Source organism: Sphaerodactylus townsendi, linkage group LG07, assembly GCF_021028975.2.
Source record: "Sphaerodactylus townsendi isolate TG3544 linkage group LG07, MPM_Stown_v2.3, whole genome shotgun sequence".
Taxonomy (NCBI): domain Eukaryota; kingdom Metazoa; phylum Chordata; class Lepidosauria; order Squamata; family Sphaerodactylidae; genus Sphaerodactylus; species Sphaerodactylus townsendi.
In genome coordinates this window covers 66583457-66609729 of record NC_059431.1, presented here as the reverse complement: position 1 = coordinate 66609729, position 26273 = coordinate 66583457, and the positions used below count along the sequence as shown (strand labels likewise).

Genomic DNA, 26273 nt, shown 5'->3' with positions numbered 1-26273 from the left:
ACATATTATCAATAGTTTTGGTGCCCTTTCACCAGAACTGTCTTCTGCTATCTTTCTCATGTCTTCAATAAAATCCTTGAACCCATCAAGTGAGTTATTTGCTGAATGGGGAAATTGACACTGGCACACCTCCAGGAGTTCTCTTTAATGTTCAGGACTCCTCCTGTACATGCCTCAAGAGCATTAGGGTTGCCAACCTCTATGTGGGGCCTGGAGTCCTCCCAGAAGTACAATTTATCACTTGGCTACAGAGATTAGCTCTCCTGGAAATAATGGCAGCTCCAAGGGTGGACTCTATAGCATCCTATCTCTGCTGAGCTTCTCTCCCTGCACAACCTCCACCTTTCCCAAGTTCCATCCATAAATCACTAGGCATTTTGTAGCTTGCATTTAGCAAATTTTGTCAATCTGCTAACTTCAGAAACAGCTAGGGTTGCCAACCTCCAGGTAGTACTGGAAGTCTCCTTTTATTGCAACTGATCTTTAAGCAACCAAGATAAGTTCTCCCAGAGAAAATAGCTCTTTTGGAGGGTGGACTGTTTGGCATGATATCATGCTGAGGTCCCTCCCTCCCCAAATCACGCCTTCCTCATCCTGCACACCAAATAACAGGTATTTTCCCAGCTCTAAGCTGGCAACTGTAGAAATAGTCACGCCTTCAGGATTGGGCCCTTAACCATCTCAGACCACCACAGTATTCACCACCATAATCAGACACAGCAACCTCCTCCTGGAGGGGGTGGGCTCTATCACATCATGGCAGCAGTACTTAAATCCTCAGTTCTAAAACAGCCTTTGGTTGAAAAACATCTGAGATACTGTTGGCTGCAATTCATGCCTTGACTCCTGAATCACAGCTTCAAGCAAGGCAAAGATGCTAAGTTACTGGTTCACAGTTATCTTCTGGACCACTATCCAGAACACCTAAGGCTACAGAAGATGGCCAGGCCTGAACTAGGAGTCATAAAACTTGCAGAAAATTCAGTACTTGAGCAACACTCATCAACAATCAGTCAAATCTAGTCACATATTTTCTACATGAAATCATTGCATTGGCTCCATACCTAGGATTGTTGATTTGGTAAAGCCAAATCAGTTTAAAAAAAGAAAAAGAAAAAAAGAACCTGATTCGGCTTTGGGTTTTTTTTATTTGGCCCTGAATACAAACCTTGACAAAAAAACTCAAACCGAATACTTAGCAAACCCAATAAGTCGAATCACTCTTTGGCTTATTGGGTTTTGACCATTTAAAGTTTAAAGGGAGTCTACCATAATGGCTAGCAGCTTGGAGTTCCTTTGAACTGGCTTGAATTTTTTTCTAACTGGGGAAGCCCCCACCCACATAGCCCCCCACCTTACTTAACTTTGCTTGGTGTCTACTGGGATTTATTTTGGGGTCTGGAGGGCTGCTTAAAGTCCAACAATGTTGCTGAAGTCTTCTTCTCTCCTTCCCTGGCATCTGCTGCACTTTGCATGTCCTGTTCATTGGTTTCCAGTGCAACTAATGAGAGAGCTCTCTGGAGATTTACTCCCAACCAATGAGTGCCATGCATTTCTTCAGAGACCTAGCTGACGTGGTCCCTGGCCAATCAGGGAAGTTTTTTTCCCCCTGGGATATTTTCAGACTTCTAGATTTTTGGTTCCTGGCTGACCCAAACAGTACTGGTTCCTAGTCAGCCCATTCTGTTCCAGACTGAGGTAGAATGATAGTTCAAGAGATTTCCCTTTGACTTTTGAACTTGTGCTCCCTCTGTCTAGTCCAGGGGTAGGGAACCTGCGGCTCTCCAGATGTTCAGGAACTACAATTCCCATCAGCCTCTGTCAGCATGGCCAATTGGCCATGCTGAAAGGGGCTGATGGGAATTGTAGTTCCTGAACATCTGGAGAGCCGCAGGTTCCCTACCCCTGGTCTAGTCTTTGGAGAACCTGTTTTCATGGGATACCACCAGCCTGCAGAAGAAACCTGCCGGGAGAAGAAAGTGCCAAAGGGTTTGACTTTTTGGTTTTTTAATGACTTTTAAAATCTTTATTGCTTTTTGTCCATAAATTCAAGGAGAGATTCATAAATTCAAGGAGAAATTAAACATCTGGGGAAGTCAAATCCATTCTTTACTTGAATATTATGAAATTCCTTCCTTGGAGATCATTATATCTTGGGAGAGAAGCAAAATTTGTGACTGGGTATTCAATAAGGAGGCTTTACAAGACAAAGCCACAGCTGCCAGGACAAATTATGCCCCATGGCTTCCTAAGGTAAAAAAAGAACAAATGGCAAACCCAATACTTAAATGCACTTAAAGAGGCAGATCTAAGGATTGCGTTTACAAACTTAAGATTAAAGACTTTTGGGTCAGAATATTTATAAGGGAGATTTGACAAACACCCAAAGGAGTCTAGGTTATGCAAATGTGGCTCAAAGCAGGTACAAGATATCATACATTATATTCTACATTGCCCTTTATATGCTCATATATGCCACAAACATATGACATCATAAGAAATATGACATGTAGCAAAGAAAGTCTTCTTTCTCATGGCCAATGTCTTTGAGGATGTCTCATACAGTGTTGCAACCTTTATGTTCTTAGCTGCACTGTCTATAATAGATAAATTGTAGATATGCCTGTTATATAGGATAAGTGGTTTAAATATTTATATTCTGGAATTGGATAAGTTTTATACTGCTGATTTCAGTTATGTATGATTTTAGTGTATCTTTGGATTCTTGGATTGTATGTTTTATGTATAGATGTGCAGAGCCTATGGCTATCAATAAACGTGCTATTGGTCACTGCTGTATTGCTTTTTGTTTTACTTCTAGTTGTGCTTGGTGATGGATTAGTGGGAGGGGGAGTTGAAGCTTTAGGAATAAAAGCCTTGGGCCTAAGCCCAGACTAAGCCTACACAGATTTAGTTTGTTCTGTTCATTTAAAAATTATCTTTTAAAAAACCTGCTTCTTTTCCTTTGTTTTTCCTCTGCTGTAAAAGTTATATAATTGACTGCTATTATGTGTGTTCTTCAAAAGTTCAACATTTTTGATTAAAGATTGCTGTAGTTGTGATGTTAACAGGTTGTGGAGATAACTTTTTAAAGCTTATAGTTAAATCATTTCCCCCCCCCACACACACACCCCAAGTGTTTTTACATCATTGCCTTTACCCTTATTTTGAGAGGGAGGGGGAGGTCTTCAGCCTTCCCCCAGCCTGTGAGTAGACCTGCTCCAGAGCTGCCTTCTGCCAGCCCACTGTCTGGCTGGAGTGGTGCAATTAAAGTTCCTCATGAGGCACTTTTTGTTGCTGAGATGGCTGCTGGAGCAGATCCACCCTCGTAGGACGCTGCAGGTGCTGGCACTGTGGAGGGGCATGCTGCACAGACTGTCCCTCCTCAGGCTGCTGATGTTGTCCCCACTTCCTAGCAGCAGCAGGAGACACCTGAGCTCCTTGGTCCTGGCTGAAGAGAAATGTGATACCAACAGGTAAAGGTCTGTGAAGGCCTGCATGAAGGCATAGTTGTCCCATGCTCATGGGACAACTGTGCACTTTACAATAGACATCTGGACCTGTTAGCATGTGGAGAATGACTACCTTGCATTCACTGTGCATTGGTGGCAACCCAATGACATTCTGGGTAAGGGTGAGTCTCAGTGGTAGGCAGGGACAGGGTAAATGGGCTGGCTATTCCTATGTTTTGCTACTTGCTGAAGTACTCAGTGTGGTACAGACATTGGAGAGCATCACTGCTGCTACCGTTGTCCACCACAGCTAATGGTGATCTATGGTGGTGCAAATATCATGGCAGCAACAAGGACATTGAATCTGAAGAGCATTTACTATATAGCCCACCCATAGCAAAATATGTGTGTGTGGGGGGGGGATCACGAGATAGTTGCTGAAGCCTGCCATATTCTTTGATCTTGACTTGGCTCCATTGTATCAAATGAGGAATTTCTGGGGGCATCTGTACGAAGTACATTTTTAAGGTAGAGATATAAAACTCGCAGGATGGCTTTGGGAAATTCTCCTGATAAGAATGCCCGATTTTGGTGAAATTTAGCTCATATTACAACAGGGATGGAGCTACTTTTTGAGGACCCATATTACTCAGAAATTTTCCATTGACTACAATGGAGCCAAAGCCAAGTCAGTTCAATTAAAGAATCTGGGGAAAATCTGGGAGTGTCTATAGGGGATGCATTTTCAAGCTGGAGATACCAAACAGCACCCAGGTTGGATAACATCTGGTTCAGAGGGGCCTGTAGTGTGTGTCATCAAAGGGGTAGCACCCATCTCTCATTATGGGAACCTCAAGCAGGGACCGGATTATGCCAGTCCTATAACACCTGCACTGGCTGCCGATCAAGTACCAGGTCATGTTTAAAGCTTGGTCTTGACCTTCAAAGCCATTCATGACCTTGGACCTGCATACCTGAGGGACTGCCTCTTGCCCTGTTATTGTGCCATATTGCCCCGTTAGGCCCCTCTGCTCCTTGGAGGAGGACCTATTGGTGATCCCTGGCCCAAAAGCGATCAGGCTGGCCTCCAGGGTTTCACGGCCTTGGCCCCCACCTGGTGGAACAGGCTCTCAAGAGAGATCAGGGCCCTGCAGAACTTGCAGAATTTCCATAGGGCCTGCAAGACATCCCTTTGTGGGCCCATACAATTGGACCTGCTGAACCAAACTTCTCCAAACTTGGGTGGTCTCATCAGGAGAGACTTCTGAAGCCATCCCAAATATTTGGTGCCATTACCTTAAAAATGCGCTCCCTACAGGTGGAAAACCAAAAAAATGTCAAAAAGAAATCCCATATTCTTAAACAGACCAATTTTTTTTCCAGTTTTTCAGATATACAGGTTTTGGGGGGTTTTCAGTAATTTGGAAGCCTGGAGAACCCAAATCCAGATTTTACCAAATTTTAATTTTTTTCCACCTAAAGCCTATCCCTACCTATGGTGAACAAAATATATACATGCACCAGAACATTCCTCTAATCCTTTTGTACACCATCATTAAGCAGCACATAGAGAAACCTAATTTTCTTCATACTGGCTTCTGAACAAATTTCAATGTGCTGTTTTGCTTAGCTGGATCAGCAGAAGCTTTTAATAATGTGTACTGGCTGTGCCTCATAACAAGGAGAGGACCAGGATTGACTTAAGAGTTTCCTAACTAGCAAGGCAGAGAACCTATACATGGTGTCTCTATGGGGATGCAAGGCTCTGCTGCTGGTCCATGGCTCAAGGTCCAAGCAATACAACTGGGAGTGGGAATCTGTATCTATAAATGCGAAATACCACTCACTCACTCACTCACTCACTCACTCACTCACTCACTCACTCACTCACTCACTCACTCACTCACTCACTCACTCACTCACTCACTCACTCATCAACAGAACTCAAAAACCACTGAACCTACAAAGTTGAAATTTGGCACACCGGTTCATTATGTGGTTTAGGTGCTCAATAAGAAAGGATTTTTCAAAATATTCAGTTTTACTCAAGTTATTACACATTTACGGTTTTAACTGCTCATCTCTGGACATCTGCGTGATCATTCTAAGGGCAAACCAGCCCCTCAGTCCACAGACATGCTGCACGAACATTCTAAGGGTGACAGTTAAACACCACCAGCTTCATGTCCTTCACCATGGTGCACCACTCTAACACTGCCTTCCACAATGCATGTGAACCTATTCGAAAACAAACCCATCAGGCTGTGAGGAAATATGCTGCATGTCATCCCAATGTTCACAAACAGGCTGCAAAAAAGCATGCTGAATGTCACCCTGAAGTTAACAGACAGGCTGTGAAAAAGTACTCCTCCACCCACCCTAACATTAACAACACAGCCAAATACAATCAAAACAGATTACAAACCACACTATCACCTTGGACTACTAAACATTTGCTGGGTTTTGCTTATGGACATCAGATTTATTACTGTGGAGACAAGTTTATTGCTCTCGGCCTCCAATCACCCTGTGCTTGCTGTCGTGCTCTGAAGTGGTGGGATGAGTCCCCAGGAATGTGCTGCAGTGGCGGTACAGTCCAGCTCCCTGCCCTTCAGCCTACCCTGAACCTCTTCACAGCCTTCTCACTCATCAGCATCCAATGGCAGAACACTTCCTTTCTGCATCCCGAAAATACAACGGCTGCTTCCACATGATGTCTTTTGGAACCCACCAAGTGAAAGAGAGCAATAACACATTGCATTAGAAAAAGACAACTACAGGAAGCTGCTGCAAAATATACGAAAACAAACCCATCAGTGCACAGACAGGTTGTGAGGAAATATGCTGCATGTCACCCCAAAGTTCACAAACAGGCTGTAAAGAAGTATGTTGAATGTTACCCTGAAATTCATAGAGAGCCTGTGATGAAGTATGGATAGCAAAGCACGGGTGCCCTGCTAGTAATTAATATAAAGACTAATGAGTTAGAATTATTGAAGTGTTCACAATGAAAAGTAATAGCCAACTTTCTCATAAAGAGCAGAGAAAATTATATCTTAGTTGTAAATGTCGTATTAACCTAAGTTATGAATCAGAATGATGAACTGACAAAGAGATCTTTTCAAAGCATCTTGAATTGCTTCTGTGAAATTTTAAAAATACTGCACTTGACAACTATGGGACTCACCTGACAGGAAAAAAATGAGCTCTTTTCTCTGATACAGTATAGTAATGTACTACACCACTTTTCCACTGAAAATCAAGCATTTACACTATAGCTCTATCCTCAGGATGACAATTTTCTATGTTGCTTTCACACAACCAAGAAAGCAAAGTTTTATTTGACTTTTGTTTACCCGAGCAAGCAGATTGAAATGGAAAATAGTGTAATTTTAAAAAAGGGAAAAAGTCTAAAGCCAAAGGGGGGAGCCCTACTGGAAGCATATGTTATTTACTTGTACTGAGAGAGACAATTGCTCACTGCTGTATTCATGTGCAAGGAAATTGGATGGTTTAAATTTCAAAACTGCTCCTTTAGAAAACCTGAAATGTTATGTCAATACTTGAATATTGAGAGCTGTAACTCTGTTGTTAAAAAATGTATCAAGCCACATGTAAGAAAATGTATCAAGCCATCAAGCTGTCAAGCTGTCTGTTTCTCTCTTTGTTTTTACTCTGTTAGAAAAATCCTGTCTTCAGAAACATTCCTTCCCTATCTCAATCACAACACCCAAGCATTCCACCACTTTTTCTATAGAACCTCAACAACAGATCTTCACATGGTCATAACCTTTTCCTCCTCTTGCAAATTCTTCAAGCAAAAGCCTTTCTAGTCCCAGGGATCTCTCTGTATTTGTCTTTCTCCATCACACTCTCTTGGCTTTCTTACCAGGATCAAGCATATCCCGTCCTCTGCTGGGACCCCTAATGGAAATAGAAGATGGTGAACAATTGTAGCTAATTAAGGGAGCAATTAAGGGATTGGATTGACTTCATTTACTGCTGAAATATTGATCATTGTTCATATATGTGTGTGTGTGTGTGTGTGTGTGCCTTCCTACTTTTTTTATTCACTTATTGATCAGTAAAATTTGTTTTGACCTATAAGATGTATCTTTCTTTTCTGTGCCCAAACTAGTCAGTGTATGTGCAAGCTCAACGATTGTAAGACCTTAAGTAGAATGGGGATACTTAGCCCAAGTACCAGATGACATGAAGGAACTACTTTTTCATTTTTGTATTTCATTACAAATAGAACTGAAAAAGTGTAAAAGGCTGCTATGAACACATGGATTTGACTTAAACTAATTCCTACTGTTGATTCATCACTGTCAGTACTGTTTATTCCACCTTGCAATGTCTCCCTAGAGTAGTGGCATAGCACCCACGGGGTGGGGGACTCGATGCCCTGGGTGTCCCCGGTGTGGGGGCATGGCCTGGACATGGAAGGGGTGTGGCGGGGACATTTTGGGGCATTCCAGGGGCATTCCAGGGGCATTCCAGGGTGGGGTGGAATGGTGGGTTCCGCAGCAGGGGTGCAGGGTGTGCACGCACCCCGGGCGCAGTTCCCCCTTGCTCCACCCCTGCCCTAGAGTCCCTAGTAAAGTTATTTTATATAACCTATTGCCTAAACTTTTTAATTGGATATGTGGAGGATTAAACCAGGAAATCTCAACATGCCAAGCAGATGTCCTGCCACTGAGCCACAGACCTTCTACGCATGTCTCCCTCAGGTTCCCAATGACACAAAGCAGCAGCTTTTTGATCATTGACTTTTATTATGTATAGAGGAGTTGAAAAAGTTAAAGGATGCTATGAACTCCATTCTAAGTACCACATATGTAGCCCTGTTTGTCCTCCATATTCATATCTTCTTGTTACTCCTTGTATTTTTAAACAGAAAAACAATTGCTGACCCAATGCTGAAGGAGTGGAAGGATGGTGAGGCAAATGACCTGCACTAACCCCAGAATATGCAATAACTACAGACAACCTCTGGAATAAAAAAGGGTCACAACTTTATTGGTTACAGCTACTGTCAGAGCCTTGGCACAAAATGGAGTAATGGATCCTGGCATTGGCTGACCCACCTGATGACCTATGTGCTCCACACATGCACATTCTGCCTGCTGCAGGGAGGATATCATGGGATGGCAGGATGCAGGATTTCATGCTAGCCTCTGTGTGGTCTCCCCTACCACTTGAAGGTGGGGGAACCTTGACAGCCTGCAAGCCGAGCACATGCCTAAAAGCCCTCATCCCAAAATCCTTTAAGGTTATTCCCCCCAAAATGGAGAAAACAGGCTCACAGACCAACTTTACCCAATAATGGATCCATCTCCATAATGATACCACCCAATGCAGATGTGATATAGAAAAGAGAATAAAGTGACAAGACACAAATTAGAAAGACAACCCAACAGTGAACTCCCAAATTGCAGGAAAACAAGGGGGAACAATGAGGCTGACTGAGGCCTTGGAAGTCCAGCAGGTCTCTAACAACCCTGCCAGACAGAACAGAGAGAAAACAACCTCTATCTGGTCTGCCAGACTGGCTCCCACACATTGGACAGGCCTGGCTGAGCCTGATTGGGCAAGTCATAGGGAGGAGATATGGAAACCCCATGCACATGTACCAGGATCCAGCTGTTCCACCAACATGCCACTAGCAAAGATCCCAAGCCCCAGAAGGTCTGCAAATGGAGGCCCAGGTTATTTTGGGCCCCCTATCTTTCCAATAGACAGCATTGGATTAAGTCAGTAATAGCAGTGAAAGTGATAAAAAACAGCAGAAAATGTTCATGGTTTAGCAAGACAAAGGAAAATAAAAACAATTAGAAATGAGGCAAATATCTACAGTGGCATATCACTGTAAATGTCTTTGCTGACTTCTCTTTATCAAATTGTTTTTAGGTGATGGATTTGGTGCTGATATTTGAACATTAGCACACACTATGGCATAATATCCTGCATTGTGTCACATTTGTTATCTGCTTTATTCTAAAGATGAATAAGCACATCAAAACAATACAGAAAAATCCTATTCACCAGGTAACTTGTTTCACAGAACACCACTTGGCAGATGTGCCCTGGACTGTTCTGAAATTAACTATATGTGGTCAAGAATATATCAAGGAGGCAGAAACTTAAAATGAATTTAACAGTTTTCAGACTAGAAATGCAATATAGCATGATTTTAAAAGATCAACACCTTAATAAATGCCTGGGGAAAAACAAAAATGTTTTGGTCCAATACCTAAAAGAAAATAACATAGGTGCCAGACAAGCCTCAATGCTGTCACATTCCACCTCCACCATCATGATACTAGCATCCCTTTTGGCTGTCTAATTTTGTCTCCACCTCCACCTCCACAAATATGGCTTTCACAAAGCTGCATCCACAGCAGCTGGGAACAGTTTAAAGAAAGAATCTGTGTCTCCCCTTCTCCCATCCTACCTGATTAGATTAACAATAGCAATAAAATGCTAAAATCATCATCATCATCATCATCATCATCATCATCATCATCAATGTCCTGGTATAAATTAGATATTTCTTCATTTCAGATTGAATCCAAAGATCTGTATGCACATGCTGAAGGCACATTGACTCACGGTCAGGGGACTACCAATTTTCTTCCCAGATCGTATCCTTCACGCTATATTTCTCACCACTTCATGGTGTTCTATTCAGGCAGCTTTAGATTCAACCATTCCCAGATTTTATCTTGCTATTCTTATTCTGTTCTTCTGACATTCTGATTAAAGATGAAAGAGGAAGGGATACAACCCTTTATTGAAATTTTAATATTGCTCATGCAGGGAGACTGATAAGCAAATTTGCTCTTGTTCTGAGACACTCTTGAATAATCTTTCCACCAGTGTTGAAGTACTGTTTCTAATAAATGAGAAATAGAAATTTTCTTTACCAAGATAAAGCACACAGATAAAGTGGATCAAAAGATGACAGCAGTCTAGTTATTTTTTAGATGGCTTCCTTAAATATGTTTCTTCTCTGGTGGCCTTCAATCAATATAATCCTCAACTCTTTATTCTAATATATAAGAAATCTTCCCCCATACAAATAAGAGATGGCATATTTTGTGTTATCAGCTGTCAGACTGGCAGTCCGTCCAAAGGGCTGGGTTCCATTATACCCAAACCCAAAAATTTAGTGAAATCCAAATCCATTTTTTAAATGCACACTGCTTGCTGGCAATTCAGTTGTGGCTGTCTAGTAATAAATACTCAGGGATTTTGTTTCTTAAAGCTACTGGCTCTACTTCTATCATTTTCAAGAGCTTGAACACTCAGTTGTGTTATTTTCAAAAGATTTCAGGTAGAAATGTCTGGCCTCAATGAGTCCTCCCTCAAAGGTAAAAACAGCCCTGAAAAGGGTCTCCCTTAACTTTTACTGATATAAACAGAGGCTTAAAGGCTGGCAATACTGGTATAGTTGCCTTTCAACCCTCACGATGGCCACTGCAGAGGGCAATAATTTCTTAAAGATACAGGTACTGGATCTATTAATTTTGGTGGGTTCCCCCTCCACCCCAGTTTTAAATGTATTGTTTATTTTTAGATTTCAGATTTTTCCACAACTTGGGGCTTTTCTCACATTTGTAGAAAGATTTACCTTGTCTGTTCATGACTCCAGTCTCCAGAGACATGTATCCAGTTGGGGCCTCATTGAGAATGAGATATATTGATATGCATTCTTTTTGTATCTTTTGTATATGTGGCCTAAGGTCCACACATTGTAATTAATGCAAACATATTTCCTCCATAAAACTGTTAACCACTTGCACCATCGCCTGGTTGTCGCATTCAGAGGCATCAGACGGCCCCGGAAGAGGTTGTTACAGATGTAGACTGCAAACCACACTGGGAACTGTTCCCAAAGGATACACAAAGTGGACCCATAAAGGGAGGGACTGTACACCCCAGGGCTGCTATTGCAGCAGTGAAAGGGAGAGCAAGAAAAGCCTGGCTGCATAGCAGCAGGACTGCAAGGCTGGTGGTCACATGACTGGAGCCTGTCATGTGCCAGGGGAGCCTGGGGCGGGCCTATACAAGGTGGCGCCCGGCTAGCCCCAGCCTCTTTCGAGGCCATCAGAATGAGCAGAGCACTCGCTCTCGCAGCTTTAACTTGCTGTGTTGTTTTGGAGGCCTGTTGAGCCTCGCAGCTGTGGCTACTCATAAGAGGGGGGGAGGGGGGAAGCCCTGGGGAGTGCTGTTTTTCCTTGTTGCAGCTCTGATGTCAGGGAAGCTCTGGGCCAGGTATGGGCATCTGGCTAGCTAGTGTGGCATTTTTTGCAGGTTTGCAATTGCAATTGGTTTCATATGGATACTATACTATGCAAATATAATTTAGATAGATAGATAGATAGATAGAGGAGGCTGGTGGTGGGATTGTTATTTTATGCTTAGGAAGTGACAGCCCTTCGGGTTTTATATCACATCTGTCTGACTGAGCACAAAGGCCTTTTGCTGCCTCACAGTCTTACAGGTGGAAATGTGTAGTCTCATACAAGTACTAAGGGTTTCTCAGATTTTCTCCTTGGTCATGATCGCTTATAGTTGTAATGAAGGACTGGCAACACTGAATAGGGATGGATTTTTCCCCAAGCTACCAGGTATTGCAGCCAGGGTTTTCTTGTAAGGAGAAATTTGTCTTCCCTGTATTTTTCTCCACAGTTCTCTGATTTCTTGGTGCCAAGTGTTGTTTATGTGCTTGTGGTAAAGCGGCTTGGAAATAGGCTATCCCTGTTAGGGCACCTAGCTATGCCTACAGGGTTGCAGCACCAGGAGGGGCCTTCCATGCCTGCCTTGCACATTCCACAGCTGTTTTGCTCCTAACATCAGTGGTCACTTCAGCAGCACATATACTAATATTGGAATGATACAGAGAAAGTTAGCATGGCCACTGCCAAGGATGTCACACAAATTTCTTAGGCGTTTTATATTTCAGCCGCTGGTGCTGGGGTGTACAGTCCCTCCCCTTATGGGTCCACTTTGTGTATCCTTTGGGAACAGTTCCCAGTGGGGTTTGCAGTCTACATCTGCAACAGCCTCTTCCGGGGCCATCTGATGCCTTTGAATGCGACAACCAGGCGATGGTGCAAGTGGTTAACAGTCAATCTGGCTGTTCTGTAAGGAACACGTGGTTACTCTGGGAGTTGGTATTGCTATACCTGACTGATTTATGTTTTAAGGTTCTTTTACTCCAGGTATCACCAACTGTATTGCTGATGCTTTACCTCATCGCCAGGAGGACTGTTTCCGCTCCCTAGCCCTCAGGGCTACCAGCAGCGAGATGCATTTTCAGATCAGCTGCGGAACCTGGGTGGCACATGACCACAGATGGAGTCCTCCAGCCTTTCGTGGTGGACAATTTCCTTGACCTTGCTTTTTCCAAAGGCCTTCTTGTAGCATCAGGGGATCCCTTATGGTCTCCTGCTACAGTACTTGGCTATCAGGAGCCATAGGGATTTAGTGCCTTGGAATTTGTGAGTCCATCTAGGGTCCTTTCCTTTTCTGGAAAATGCTGGGGATCCCTGATTCAATTGCTCTGTTTCTGGCTCACAGGTGGTAGTGAGTTGGAGTGGGTCCTTCCCACAACCCACGGCGGCTGCCAGCCTATTACCAGAGAACTGCTACAGTCAGTATTGGTCTTACCTGGGTCGTATGCTTCCATTGGGAAGTGGCGTTTTTCTCACACAATTTTACTTTGGCATTTTGGGAGCCCCCCCACTTTTGATATACTGAGTGGTAGCACCTTTCCAGAAATCTGAAGGATCCCAGACTAGGGTTGGAGATTCGGACAGTCCAAATCCGAATTTTTACCGAATCTGCACGGATTCGGACGGATTCGGACGAGCAGGAGCCGAATCTGAGCTGTCCGAATCCTAACAGATCCGAATCCATGGGATTCGGATTACCAGCCGAATTGCGTTTTTATTTTTTGGTGTTTTTTTCACATTTCGGCCTGCAGGGGAGACATTTTTAAACATATCAGCACCAAATTTTCAGGGTATCATCAGGAGACTGTCCTGATGATACCCCTCAGATGCATTTTGGTTTAGGGGGGGGGGCCAAAGTTATGGACCCCCAAAAAAGTGGTGTCCCTATCCCCATTCTTTTCCAATGGGAACTAAGGAGATGAGGGCTACCCTTTTCAGGGTCCATAACTTTGGCCCCCCTGAACCAAACTGCACCAAACTTGGGGGGGGTATCATCAGGACAGTCTCCTGATGATTACTAATATGGTACCTGACCATCTACAAATGCACTCTGCAGGGCACCTGAAAATTTGCACAAGATTCTTTGTTCTGCAGTGACTTAGCTGCATTGCTGTCAATAGGGAATTTCTGAGGGGCTGTGGGTGCACATTTTTCATGGTAAACCCACAAAACTTTCAGGGGTATCTTCAGGAGAGTCTCTGGATGACACCATCCAGGTTTGGGAACTTTACTTCAAGGTGGAAGTGGAGATGGGCCCTACCCTTTTGGGGTCCCATAGAATTAAACCCCCTGAAGCAAAATTCCCCAAACCTGAATGGTGTCATCCAGAGACTCTCCTGAAGATACCTGAAAGTTTGTGACCTTCCTCTTCTAGAGCTATGCACCTCAAAGCTCCCTCTACCAGAAATTCCCCATTGACAGCAATACAGCTAAGTCACTGCAGAACAAAAATCTTGGCAAATTTCACAGGGGGTGCCTGCAGGGGGCAGCATTTTGAGATGTATCGGCACCAAATTATCAGAGTATCATCAGGTGACTGTCCTGATGTTGCCCTGGGATTTAAGTTTGGTTTGGTTCAGGTATGGACCCTCCAAAGGGGTGCAACTATCCCCATTGTTTCCAATGGGAGCTGATAAGCGGATGGGGGCTACACCTTTGAGAGTCCATAACTTTAGCTCCCTGAACCAAACTGCACCCAAACTTTGGGGTATCATCAGGACAGTCTCCTGATGTTACCCTGAAAGTTTAGTGTCACTAGCTTTAAAAATGCTGGTTCGTGTTTCACCGCTCACTCACTCCAGCAGGCTTCATGTGCAGAGGCGATTGAAACATGAAACCAGGAATTTTTAAAGCTAGTGGCACCAAATTTCAGGGTATCATCAGGAGACTGTCCTGATGACACTCAAGTTTGGTTACCCAGTTTGGTTCAGGGGGGCCAAAGTTATGGACCCTCAAAGGGGGGGCCTCTATCCCCCATTGTTTCCAATGACAGCTAAGGAGATGGTGGCTACCATTTTGAGGGTCCATAACACGGCCCCCTAAACAAACTGCACCAAGTGTGGGGTGTCATCAGGACAGTCTCCTGATGATACCCTGATATTTTGGTGCTGATATGTCTAAAATGTGCCTGCGAATCACCCCAAAAATTTGCCCAAGGTTCTTTTTTTCTGCAGTGACTTCTGCATTGCTGTCAATGTGGAATTTTCTGGTGGAGAGCTGTGTGGTGCACATTTATCAAGGTACAGTCACAAAATGTTCAGGGTATCTTCAGGAGAGTCTCTGAATGACACCATCCAGGTTTGAGGAACTTTGCTTATGGGGGCAGTGGGAGATGGACCCTACCCATAACATTGAACCCCTTGAAGCAACGGTCACCAAACCTGGATGGTGTCATGAAGAGACTCTCCTGAAGACACCCTGAAAGTTTTGTGGGTTTTACCATGAGAAATGTGCACTCCACAGCCCTCCCACAGAAATTCCCTAATGGCTACAATGGAGCCAACCAACCACTACAGAGCACAGAATCTGGGGAAATTTCTTGCCTGAGTGACTAATGAGGAGTTCACCGGTTAAACTACTGTCACCAAAATTTCAGGGTATCATAAATGTACTGTCCCTATGATACTCCCCAAGTTTGGTGAAGTTTGGTTCAGGGGTCCAATGTTATGGACATGGTGTATTTATCATACATTGTTAGCTTCCATTGGAAACAATGGGGATGGGGCACCCAGCATGAGTGTCAATAACTTTGCCCCTGAACCAAACTGCACTAAACAGGAGAATCATCAGGACGATCTCCAGATGATATATCCTGAAATTTTGGTGCTGCTAGCTTTAAAATTGCGTCCCCTGCAGGCCAAAACGTGTAAAAACACCCAAAATTCAAAAAAATAATAAAACGGACCCGAATTTTTCGGATTTACCCGAATTTTCGGGTATATCCGAATTGGCTATGATTCGGATTCGGGCATACAAATCATTTTATGCCCCAAAATACCCAAATCCGAATTTTACCGAATTTTTTTAGTATTGACCAACCCTATCCCAGACTATTAAGTTTGACAAGATGTCAGTGTCGGACAATGGTCTGTTGATTTGGCTAGGCAATTCCAAACAGACCAGCCTTGCAGAGGGACAATATTTACCCACAACTCACACCACGGGGTTCTCACGACCAGTCATTGAGACTGCGGTGCTCCTAGCTCAGTGACCAGCAATCTCAGGCACTCTCCTTGATCACTGGGGTATGGGTCTGTATAGATGCCTGTTTTTCCTGGGCTATGACTCCGACTAGTGGCTTTGAGAACATAAGAACATAAGAACTAGCCTGCTAGATCAGACCAGAGTCCATCTAGTCCAGCACTCTGCTACTTGCAGAGGCCTACCAGGTACCTTTGGGAGCTCACACGCAGGATGTGAAAGCAATGGCCTTCTGCTGCTGCTGCTCCTGAGCACCTGGTCTGCTAAGGCATTTGCAATCTCAGATCAAGGAGGATCAAGATTGGTAGCCATAGATAGACTACTCCTCCATAAATCTGTCCAAGCCCCTTTTAAAGCTATCCAGGTTAGTGGCCATCACCACCTCCTGTGGCAGCATATTGCAAACACCAATCACACATTGCGTGAAGAAGTGTTTCCTTTTATTAGTCCTAATTCTTCCCCCCAGCATTTTCAATGACTGCCCCCTGGTTTTAGTATTGTGAGAAAGAGAGAAAAATTTCTCTCTGTCAACATTTTCTATCCCATGCATAATTTTATAGACTCCAATCATATCCCCCCTCAGACGTCTCCTCTCCAAACTAAAGAGTCCCAAACACTGCAGCCTCTCCTCATAAGGAAGGTGCTCCAATCCTTCAATCATCCTTGTTGCCCTTCTCTGCACTTTTTCTATCTCTTCGATATCCTTTTTGAGATGTGGCGACCAGAACTGAACTACAATTACTCCAAGTGTGAGGTCGCACCGCATTTATATGGGAGGCATGACAATCTTTGCAGTTTTATTCTCAATTCCTTTCCTAATTATCCCCAGCATAGAGTTTGCCTTTTTTTACAGCTGCCATGCATTGAGTTGACATTCCCATGGAACTATCAACTAAGACGCCCAAATCCATTTCCTGGTCTGTGACTGATAGCACTGACCCTTGTAGTGTGTATGTGAAGTTTGGATTTTTTGTCCCTATGTGCATCACTTTGCATTTTGTTACGTTGAACTGCATTTGCCATGTCTTAGCCCAATCACCTAATTTATCAAGGTCCGCTTGGAGCTCTTCACAATCCTTTGTGGTTCTCACCACCCTACATAATTTGGTATCATCTGCAAACTTGGCCACCACGCTACCCACCCCTACTTCCAGGTCATTTATGAATAGGTTAAAGAGCACTGGTCCCAATACAGATCCTTGGGGGACACCACTCCCGACATCTCTCCATTGTGAGAACTTCCCATTTATACCCACCCTTTGTTTCCTGTTCCTCAACCAGTTTTAATCCATAGGAGGACTTCCCCTCTTATTCCTTCATTGCTGAGTTTTCTCAACAGTCTCTGGTGAGAAACTTTGTCAAAAGCCTTTTGGAAATCCCACGTAGACAATGTCCACTGGTTCCCCCTTATCCACATGCCTGTTTACACCCTCAAAGAACTCTAGTAAGTTTGTAAGACAGGACTTGCCTCTGCAAAAGCCATGCTGACTCTTCCTCAGCAGATCTTGCTTTTCTACATGTTTAATAATTTTATCTGTAATGATAGATTCTACTAATTTACCAGGAACAGATGTCAAACTGACTGGCCTGTAATTTCCCGGGTCCCCCCTAGATCCTTTCTTAAAGATTGGTGTGACATTGGCCATCTTCCAGTCTTCAGGGATGGAGGCAGATTTCAGGGATAAGTTGCATATTAAAGTGAGAACATCAGCAATTTTATGCTTGAGCTCTTTAAGAACTCTTGGATGAATGCAATCTGGGCCAGGGGATTTGGTAGCATTTAGTTTATCAATGGCTGCCAGAACTTCTTCCTTCTCTAGTTCCTCGGATTCACCTCCTAAGAAGCTTGGTTCAGGTGCAGGCATTTTCCTCACCTCCTCTTGGGTGAAGACAGATGCAAAGAATTCATTCAGCTTCTCTGCAATCTCCCTGTCATTGTTCTGCTCCCCAGGTGGTTATTTAGGTGCCTGCGCCCGGCCAAAGCAGAATGTAAGACTCACTGACTCAGTTAACAGTTCAGTACTTAAAGCTTTAATTGTAACAATGTTGACAGACCCTGACTCCTACCGGGTCTAACTAAATAAAGGTTACTTTGTTGCAGAAACTTTCTGGAGTCTGGAATTTATTGTAAATACTGTGAGACTATAACATCTATAACTGTTTAACTTAAATACTGTGAATCTATAACATCTTTGACTGTCTAACTTGTTGCTGTCACCCAGCTTCCGTTGGCACCTAACTGCTGCTGTCACCCAGCTTCCGTTGGCCCCCAACTGCCAAATCAGACAGGTTGCTGGGTAATAACTGCCGTAGAACACCAGCCCTAGGGCTTCTTAAAGGGACAGAACTAAATTCGGTTCCCTCCCACTGAATACTGTACAAAACATAGCTAAACCCATACTAACTGTGGGGAAACTAAAGGGGAAATAAACAAAGGCTCTGTGGGGGCATGACACTCCCGCCTAAAACTTCCTCTGGAAGTTTTACCTTTATCAACTTCCATTAACTATACTTAACTATTCTTACTGTACTACTCTTAATCACTATCTAACCCTAATACATAATATCAACTATGCTAACTGTAAACTTCTATGCTAACTATAACTATAAACTTCTAACAATCTTGATTGCAGAATTCAAACTGCTTGTGGTTCACTGCTTGTGGTTCAACGTTCAGGAACTCTGAATAAAGAAGAATCTCCATCTTCATTCTTAAAATCAGGGTTAAAGTCATTAAGTAGCAGAAAATGGACGTTTTCCACAAGACATTTATCCACCGCTACAAAGAGAGGAGTCTCTCCTTTCTTGTTTGTCTGTTGCCACACTGTGGGGTCTGAAGCTTTCAGAGTTATTTCTAGAGTATGTTTGTTGAGTTGAGCTGCATCATGTAAAGGAAGGCAGCCATCTCCATCATCTTTAACTCCTGGAAAGCTGAACTGTGGCTTATCAATTTCAGCAAAGTCTCTTCTTCACCTGTTGCTTTAGTTGTCTTTATTTTAACCTTACGCACTTTGTGGTCCTCTCCTGGAACTACTTCTACCAAAATGTCCAATGGCCAGAACTTCCGTGGAGATTCTTTTTCTTTCATCAAGACCACGTCTCCTACTTGAAGATCTGGTTGGGGTTCTTCCCACTTGCTTCTTTTTTGTAACAATGGCAAATACTCTCTCTTCCATCTCTTCCAGAATGCATTGGCCAAAGACTGCACCTGTTGCCATTGTTTGTAGTGTACTCCTTTTAAATCTGAGGCTATAGTTATATCGGTCCACTCTGGAGTTTTAAAAGTTAACAAAGTTGCTAGTGTTAAAATGCTTGGATTTTCTGGGTCCGATGAAATTGGAGTTAAAGGCCGACTATTGACTATAGAGACTACTTCTGCCATCAATGTAACTAAGACTTCATGTGTGAGATTGCTAACATTCAAAAGTATAGCATCCAAGAGTCTTTTTATTATCCCTATCATTCTCTCCCATGCTCCTCCCATATGGAGCATTTTCCCATTTGCAGCCTTCCTGCTTTAGGAATTCTTTTGTGTTTCTTAGAGAGGATATTTTCATTTTTACTTCCTGTTTGTGTTGACCTGTTATTTTCTCGAACTTGTCCAGAACAACATTCGATTCTGTGACATGTCTGGAACGCCTCTCAGAGTGCCAACTGTTTACTATGAGATCATCTTCTGGATCTGTGATGTTTTCTATCTCCTTTCCTGATGCACATCTCTCCTCTTGCTGCACAGAGGATGTAACAATCAACTTATGCATCAAATCATCTATCTCAGGTTCTGATTCAGTACCATCTCTTCTCACTCGCCTTGATTTTACAGCGAGCTGATTTTTGCTTTTCTGTACATGCCTTTGTTTTTCTGCCCTGCTGATGGTCACAGGAGCATCAGGTACACTGTTATCTGATGAATTACTGATGGATTCATCATGCTCTAAATACTGGGTTTTTTCATCTTCATACACTGACATAGCAGTACTATGCAAGGGTACATCAAACCTCTCATTACACCTTTCTCCTAGTTCACTCTCCGGAACTTTCAGGTGCTGTAATGCCACGACGTGATTATTTGGTAACTTGTCTCTGGGTTCTTTGAAGGGTAAAGGTGCGATCCAATTTCCTTGCTCATCCTGCTGACACTCTCTTTCCATTATGGCTAGGAAACGCTTGTCTTCTATGGACAAGGCTGGCTGGTCATCATGGACTGTAATTTTAAACACTGATGACTCCAACTCCTCTATGCTATGATGTTGTATCTGGATGTGATTTGGGCAGTCCAACATCTGCATTAGATTCGTCCATTTGGCATAAACCCCATGCAGAAGGTGTGTGCATGTTCAGGTATTCTTTTGTGGTTCAAACAAACTGGGCCTAGAATGGTCCACCCCAGCCCTAACCTCTGAGCAAATGGCATTCCTGGGGGACCTTTCACCTGTTCTTTGACTACGAACACCTCTGGACAATCTGTGCCGATAAGCAGCAGAATCTTAGCATTTGGGTCAAGCTCTGGTATCTTGTCTGCTATAGACTCCAGGTGCTTGTGCTGCGTGGCAATTCTTCTTGTTGGGATTTGTCTTTCGTCTTTAGGAATATGTTGACATTCAAGGAGAGTAGGTAGTTTAAATTGCTCTTTCCCATCAGTTGATTGTAGAACAAATCCTGGTGCTGTTCTTCCTGTCATGATTTGATTTCCACTACATGTGGTCATGACATATTCTATCTCTTCTGAGTGTATGTTAAACATCTCAAAAAACTCTGGAGTGGCTAATGAAGTATTGCTTTGTGCGTCTAATACCACATACATACGTTGGGCTTGATGCGGTGAAGCTTTTGAGTAAACATCTGAGAGACAAATCGGATGGCAAGTACGTATCTTTTTTGTTCCATCGCACATGGTAGTGCATGTCGCTGTTGCCGTTCTGTCCTCCTTTGGTTGTGATGGTTTCTCCGGGATATTTTCTGCCTCTTTGGTCTCTTTCTTTGGTAACTGAAGTGGTTTTGTGCGATGTAATGCTGAACAATGCTGTTCACTGGAGCATTCTTGGCACTTTACCTTTCTTTTGCATTCGTTGGCCATATGGTTCTTGAAAGAGCAACATTTAAAACACAGTTTCTGTTGCTTTATGTAGGACAGGCGCTCTTCATAAGGCATTTCTCTGAACTCTTTGCAGTCATTGAGGTTGTGCAATTTTTTATGAACTGGACACATAATTTCCAATGGCTTACTTGAGAATTGTTTGACTGAGTTTGTATTTGTCTCTGTCTTCCTAACCATAACTTGAGGTTTACCTTTAAACTCTTGGAACGACTTCTTCTCTTCTCTAACACCTTGGTACAAAGAAGGGAATCCTGTTTGAGGATCATTTCTTTCTTTAGCCATTCTTGATATAAATCTTACAAGATATGAATATGGTGGATACCTTTGCTGATGGTTCTCTTTGTAATTAAAAACTTCTTTACCCCATTGCTCTTTCAGGGGGAAGGGCAACTTGTCGATAACTTCTCTTTGAGTCAAATGCTGATCCAAACATGCAAGTCCTGGCAGCTCGGGGTTTTCTTTCGCAGACTCCATCTCTGAAAGCAGATCTGTCAAATCCCATAGTTTCTTGCAATCTTTCATTGCAAGTTTGGGAAAGGTTTTAAGCCTTTGCAGAAGTGAAGCTTCTATTTCTGAAGATGCTCCATATCTTTCGTCTAATCTACTCCATGCTCGTTCTAAAGCCATGTGAGGGTTTCTTACATGTGCTGCATAGACTCTTCTTATTTGCGTTGACGATGTTGTTCCCAACCAAGCTATAAGCAAGGTCAGCTCTTCCTCGGCATCTAGTTTCAGGTCTTTGAGAGCTCTCTGGAATGTAATTTTCCAAAGTAAGTAGTCTTCTGGCTTATCAGAAAACTTCTGAATGCCTCTGTCTGCTAAATCTCTTCTAGGATTTCTGGAAAGGGTAGCTTTCAAAACATCTGACAAATTTGGGATGTCAGGTTGCATAATGGAATTTGTTGCCTGATGATGCGGAGTAGAGTATAACTGTGAAGCTGATACTCCAGGTACAACTGTGTCTTCAGGAGACTTCTGCTCCTGTCTAAAAACTGTAGAGTCGAAATTGGGCATCCCAACTGGATTTGTGAAGGTTTTCCTCCCCTCATTCTGTTCATTTGCTAACTGACTTTGCTTGTTGATTACTTGGGGCAGCTCATTTTGTGGTACTGCCTGCTGACTCACCACTTCTGGCGCAACCATGCTATGCTGTGGTTGGAACTGGACCATGGATTGCTGCACTCTGGACATCTGGGACATTAGTTCTGCTGATTCTGCAGCTGCCAGATGTTCTGTCACTCTGAATTCTTCCGAATCAGCAGTCACTTCTCCAAAGTTGGATGACTGTTGGATTAAATAGGAAGATACCTTCATCATAGGGTCTTCTTCCTCTATTTCCTCAGAGCGGAAGGTAAATAAACTCTCTTTAAGGCCTTGCTCCAAAACTTGAGCTCTCGTTATCAGCTTTTCTGCCTTTGCTCTTTGTTTTAGTGTTGACAAGGCTGCTTCTACTTTTGCTTGTCGAGCCTCTTCCTGAGCTTTCAACTGGGCTTGATGTGCCTGATGGGCTGCTTCCTGGGCTTTTAACTGTGCCTGACGAGCCTCTTCCTGAGCTTTCAACTGGGCTTGATGTGCCTGATGGGCTGCTTCCTGGGCTTTTAACTGTGCCTGACGAGCCGCTTGTTCTTCAATGATTTCTTCTTTTCGTTTTAAGAAATCTACTTGTTTTGCAGCCGCCGCTGCATCAGCTTTGGCTTCCAGGATCTTCATTTCCATAGCCACTCTTTGGGAACGACAAGAGGCACTGCTATAATTTGAGTCTGACTTAGTGCTTCTTGTTCTGTGGGATGTGTGGGAAGACGAGGTTTTTGTTGCAGATTTACTGCCACACTTGCTTGGCACTTCAGGTGTAACCTTTCTTGGAATGTGAGGTGACATTCCTCTTCCTATTCCTCTGCATGGGGATGCAGTGTCTACAGTTGGTTTGGTGGATTGTTCTTCTTGCGCGTGCTGGATCTCTGATTGTTGACTTGCTTGCAATCCCTGAAACTTGCTGGATAAACCACACATAATGTTGTTAAAGAAGTTTGCCTTTTCTCTCTGATCCTTCTCCATCTTTGTCTTGATATTCAAGGCTTCTGATGTATTCATACGCTCTAGGAGGGAAATCGTATCTCCTAGCTGACCTTTCCATAAAAGGTACCGTTGTTGTAAGGTCTCCTTACAACTTAATATTTCTTCTTCTTGTACAAGGCATTTTCCAGATTGATAAATTGCTAGGAGGTCTTGCCACGCCTTAGAGTATTTGAGCTGCAATACATTCACCTGATCTTGCAAAGATGCTAACATTTTGGTAGTGGGCTTTTTATTTCTAGCATTGCTTTGTGAAATAGAGCTTGTTGGCTCTGAGTGAGTTTCTTCTCTTTCTTGCATTGCCGGTGCTCCTAGCAAAGAAGACTTCAATTTTCCTATGCCCAGCTACTTTAGGGCTTGTAGGAACCAATCTCTCTCTTCTGCCGGTGCTCCTAGCAAAGAAGACTTCAACTTTCCTATGCCCAGCTTCTTTAGGGCTTATAGGAACCAATCTCTCTCTTCTGCCAGTGCTCCTAGCAAAGAAGACTTCAACTTTCCTATGCCCAGCTTCTTTAGGGCTTATAGGAACCAATCTCTCTCTTCTGCCAGTGCTCCTAGCAAAGAAGACTTCAACTTTCCTATGCCCAGCTTTTTTAGGGCTTATAGGAACCAATCTCTCTCTTCTGCCAGTGCTCCTAGCAAAGAAGACTTCAACTTTCCTATGCCCAGCTTCTTTAGGGCTTATAGGAACCAATCTCTTACTGTTGCGAGGCAGACTTTCTTTGTTCCTTTACTGCAAAGGCTCCCTGCCTTGCTTCTCACCGACTGAAACTTTCAATTCGGCCTTTTGGAAACTGGAAACATTCAAGTTAGACTGTTCTGCTCCCCAGGTGGTTATTTAGGTGCCTGCGCCCGGCCAAAGCAGAATGTAAGACTCACTGACTCAGTTAACAGTTCAATACTTAAAGCTTTAATTGTAACAATGTTAACAGACCCTGACTCCTACCGGGTCTAACTAAATAAAGGTTACTTTGTTGCAGAAACTTTCTGGAGTCTGGAATTTATTGTAAATACTGTGAGACTATAACATCTATAACTGTTTAACTTAAATACTGTGAATCTATAACATCTTTGACTGTCTAACTTGTTGCTGTCACCCAGCTTCCGTTGGCACCTAACTGCTGCTGTCACCCAGCTTCCGTTGGCCCCCAACTGCCAAATCAGACAGGTTGCTGGGTAATAACTGCCGTAGAACACTAGCCCTAGGGCTTCTTAAAGGGACAGAACTAAATTCGGTTCCCTCCCACTGAATACTGTACAAAACATAGCTAAACCCATACTAACTGTGGGGAAACTAAAGGGGAAATAAACAAAGGCTCTGTGGGGGCATGACAGTCATCTTTTAGCACACCTTTTGTTCCTTTGTCATCTAACGGGCCTACCGCTTCCCTTGCTGGCTTCCTGCTTTTGATGTACTTGAAGAACTGTTTATTGCTGGTCTTGATGTTCACAGCCATGCGTTCCTGATAATCCTTTTTTGCCTCCCTTACAGCTAACTTGCTTCTCTTTTGCCACCATTTGTGTTCTCTCTGGTATTCTTCATCAGTTAAGTTGGACTTCCATTTTCTAAAAGACATCTTTTTTTCCTAATAATTTCCTCAACCTCCCTTGTTAACCATGGTGGCTTACTTTTGGACTGGGCGCTGCCTTTCCTAACCTGTGGAACACATTCCAGCTGAGCTTTTATTACTATGTTTTTAAATAATCTCCAAGCATCTTGGACAGTTTTGACTCTCTTGATTTTCCCTTTCAGCTTCCTGTGCACTATCCCCCTCATCTTTGAGAAATTTCCCTTTCTGAAGGCAAATGTAACTACAATAGTAGTTGTCACTTGTTCGCATGCAGAGATACTGAATCTGACACTATTGTGGTCGCTGTTCCCTATCAACACTGACTTCCTGCACCAGGTCCTGGGTCCCACATAGAATTAGATCTAGGATCACCTCTCCCCTGCTTGGTTCTACAACCATCTGCTCTAAGCCACAGTCATTTAGCATATCCAGGAATGTTCTCTCCTTAGTATGACCTGAACATGCATTTTTCCAGTTCATATGAAACCGGAACTAAGCTGCCTTTTCCATCCTGGTAGGGCCCTGATTCCATCCTGGGCCCTGCCTCTCCTCCCTTCTCCTTTGGCCTTTAGACCGGGCGCCTGTGTGTGTGTGTGTTTTTACACAACCTTGTTGTTTAATCTGTATTTATTGTTTTAATTGCTGCTGAATTTTAATGAGTTAGATTTTATGTTATATTGATTTACTGTTTTGGAAACAGTTATGTTGTGAGCCGCCTCGAGCCCTTCGGGGATGAGGCGGCCTATACATTGAATGAATGAATGAATGAATGAATGAATGAATGAATGAATGAATGAATGAATGAATGAATGAATGAATGAATGAATGAATGAATGAATTTTGGGATAATTAAAATTGCCCATTACCACTATGTTTTTGCTTTTGTTGGCCTCTCTAATTTCTTTTTCCATCTCAGAATCCTCTTGTGCACTTTGGTTAGGGGGATGATAATATATTCCTAATGTTAAACTATGCTTCACACCTGGTATTGATATTTACAGTGCTTCTGTAGAGGAATCAGCTTCCCCTGCATTGTCTATTTTATGTGACACTATGCTCTCTTTGATGTAGAGGGCCACTCCACCCCCAATACGCCTTGTCCTATCCTTCCTGTAGAGCCTGTAACCTGGGATAACAGCATCCCACTTGTTCTCCTCATTCCACCATGTCTCTGTAATGCCCATGATATAAAAGTCCTCCTTCAAAACTCTGTACTCCAGTATTACCCGCTAGGGATTTTGTTCCACATTCATTCTGTATAATTGGTGGCTTAAGGCAGATTCACCCTAGAGCAAATTCGGACTGTCAGCCATTGTCATTCATTAGTTTGCAGAAAGCGCAACCTCACTTTTCTCTAATTTATTCATTTAGTCTTGTCGGGCCAGTGGATCAGTGTATGGGTGGCTGGACACAGCACTGTGTACTGGGCTGGTCGGTTTGCTGGATGATCCAGATGGGACAGAACATAAGCCTGGATTCCATCATGGCACTGCGCAGGTCAGATGACAGGATTGGGTTGAGATGCACTGCTGGTCCATGATGTTGTTTCCTGATTTGGTTTGCCACACAGCTGGGGAAGGATGTCATCCTGGCTCAGAGGGGCATTGTGCTGTCAGACTAGATGGGTGCAGTTGGG

The 26273-nt window shown here is 43.3% G+C and overlaps 1 protein-coding gene and 1 non-coding gene across 2 annotated transcripts in view; one reads left to right on the top strand and one right to left on the bottom strand.

Annotated features, from left to right (window-relative positions):
- The window catches only part of LOC125436727 (contactin-associated protein-like 4), a 173471-nt gene that overhangs the window by 36188 nt on the left and 111010 nt on the right, over positions 1–26273 (bottom strand). The gene's annotated exons all lie outside the window — the stretch shown is intronic.
- Positions 12317–12422, top strand: LOC125437337. The gene has a single exon (XR_007245181.1). It is a non-coding gene; the product is annotated as a U6 spliceosomal RNA (small nuclear RNA).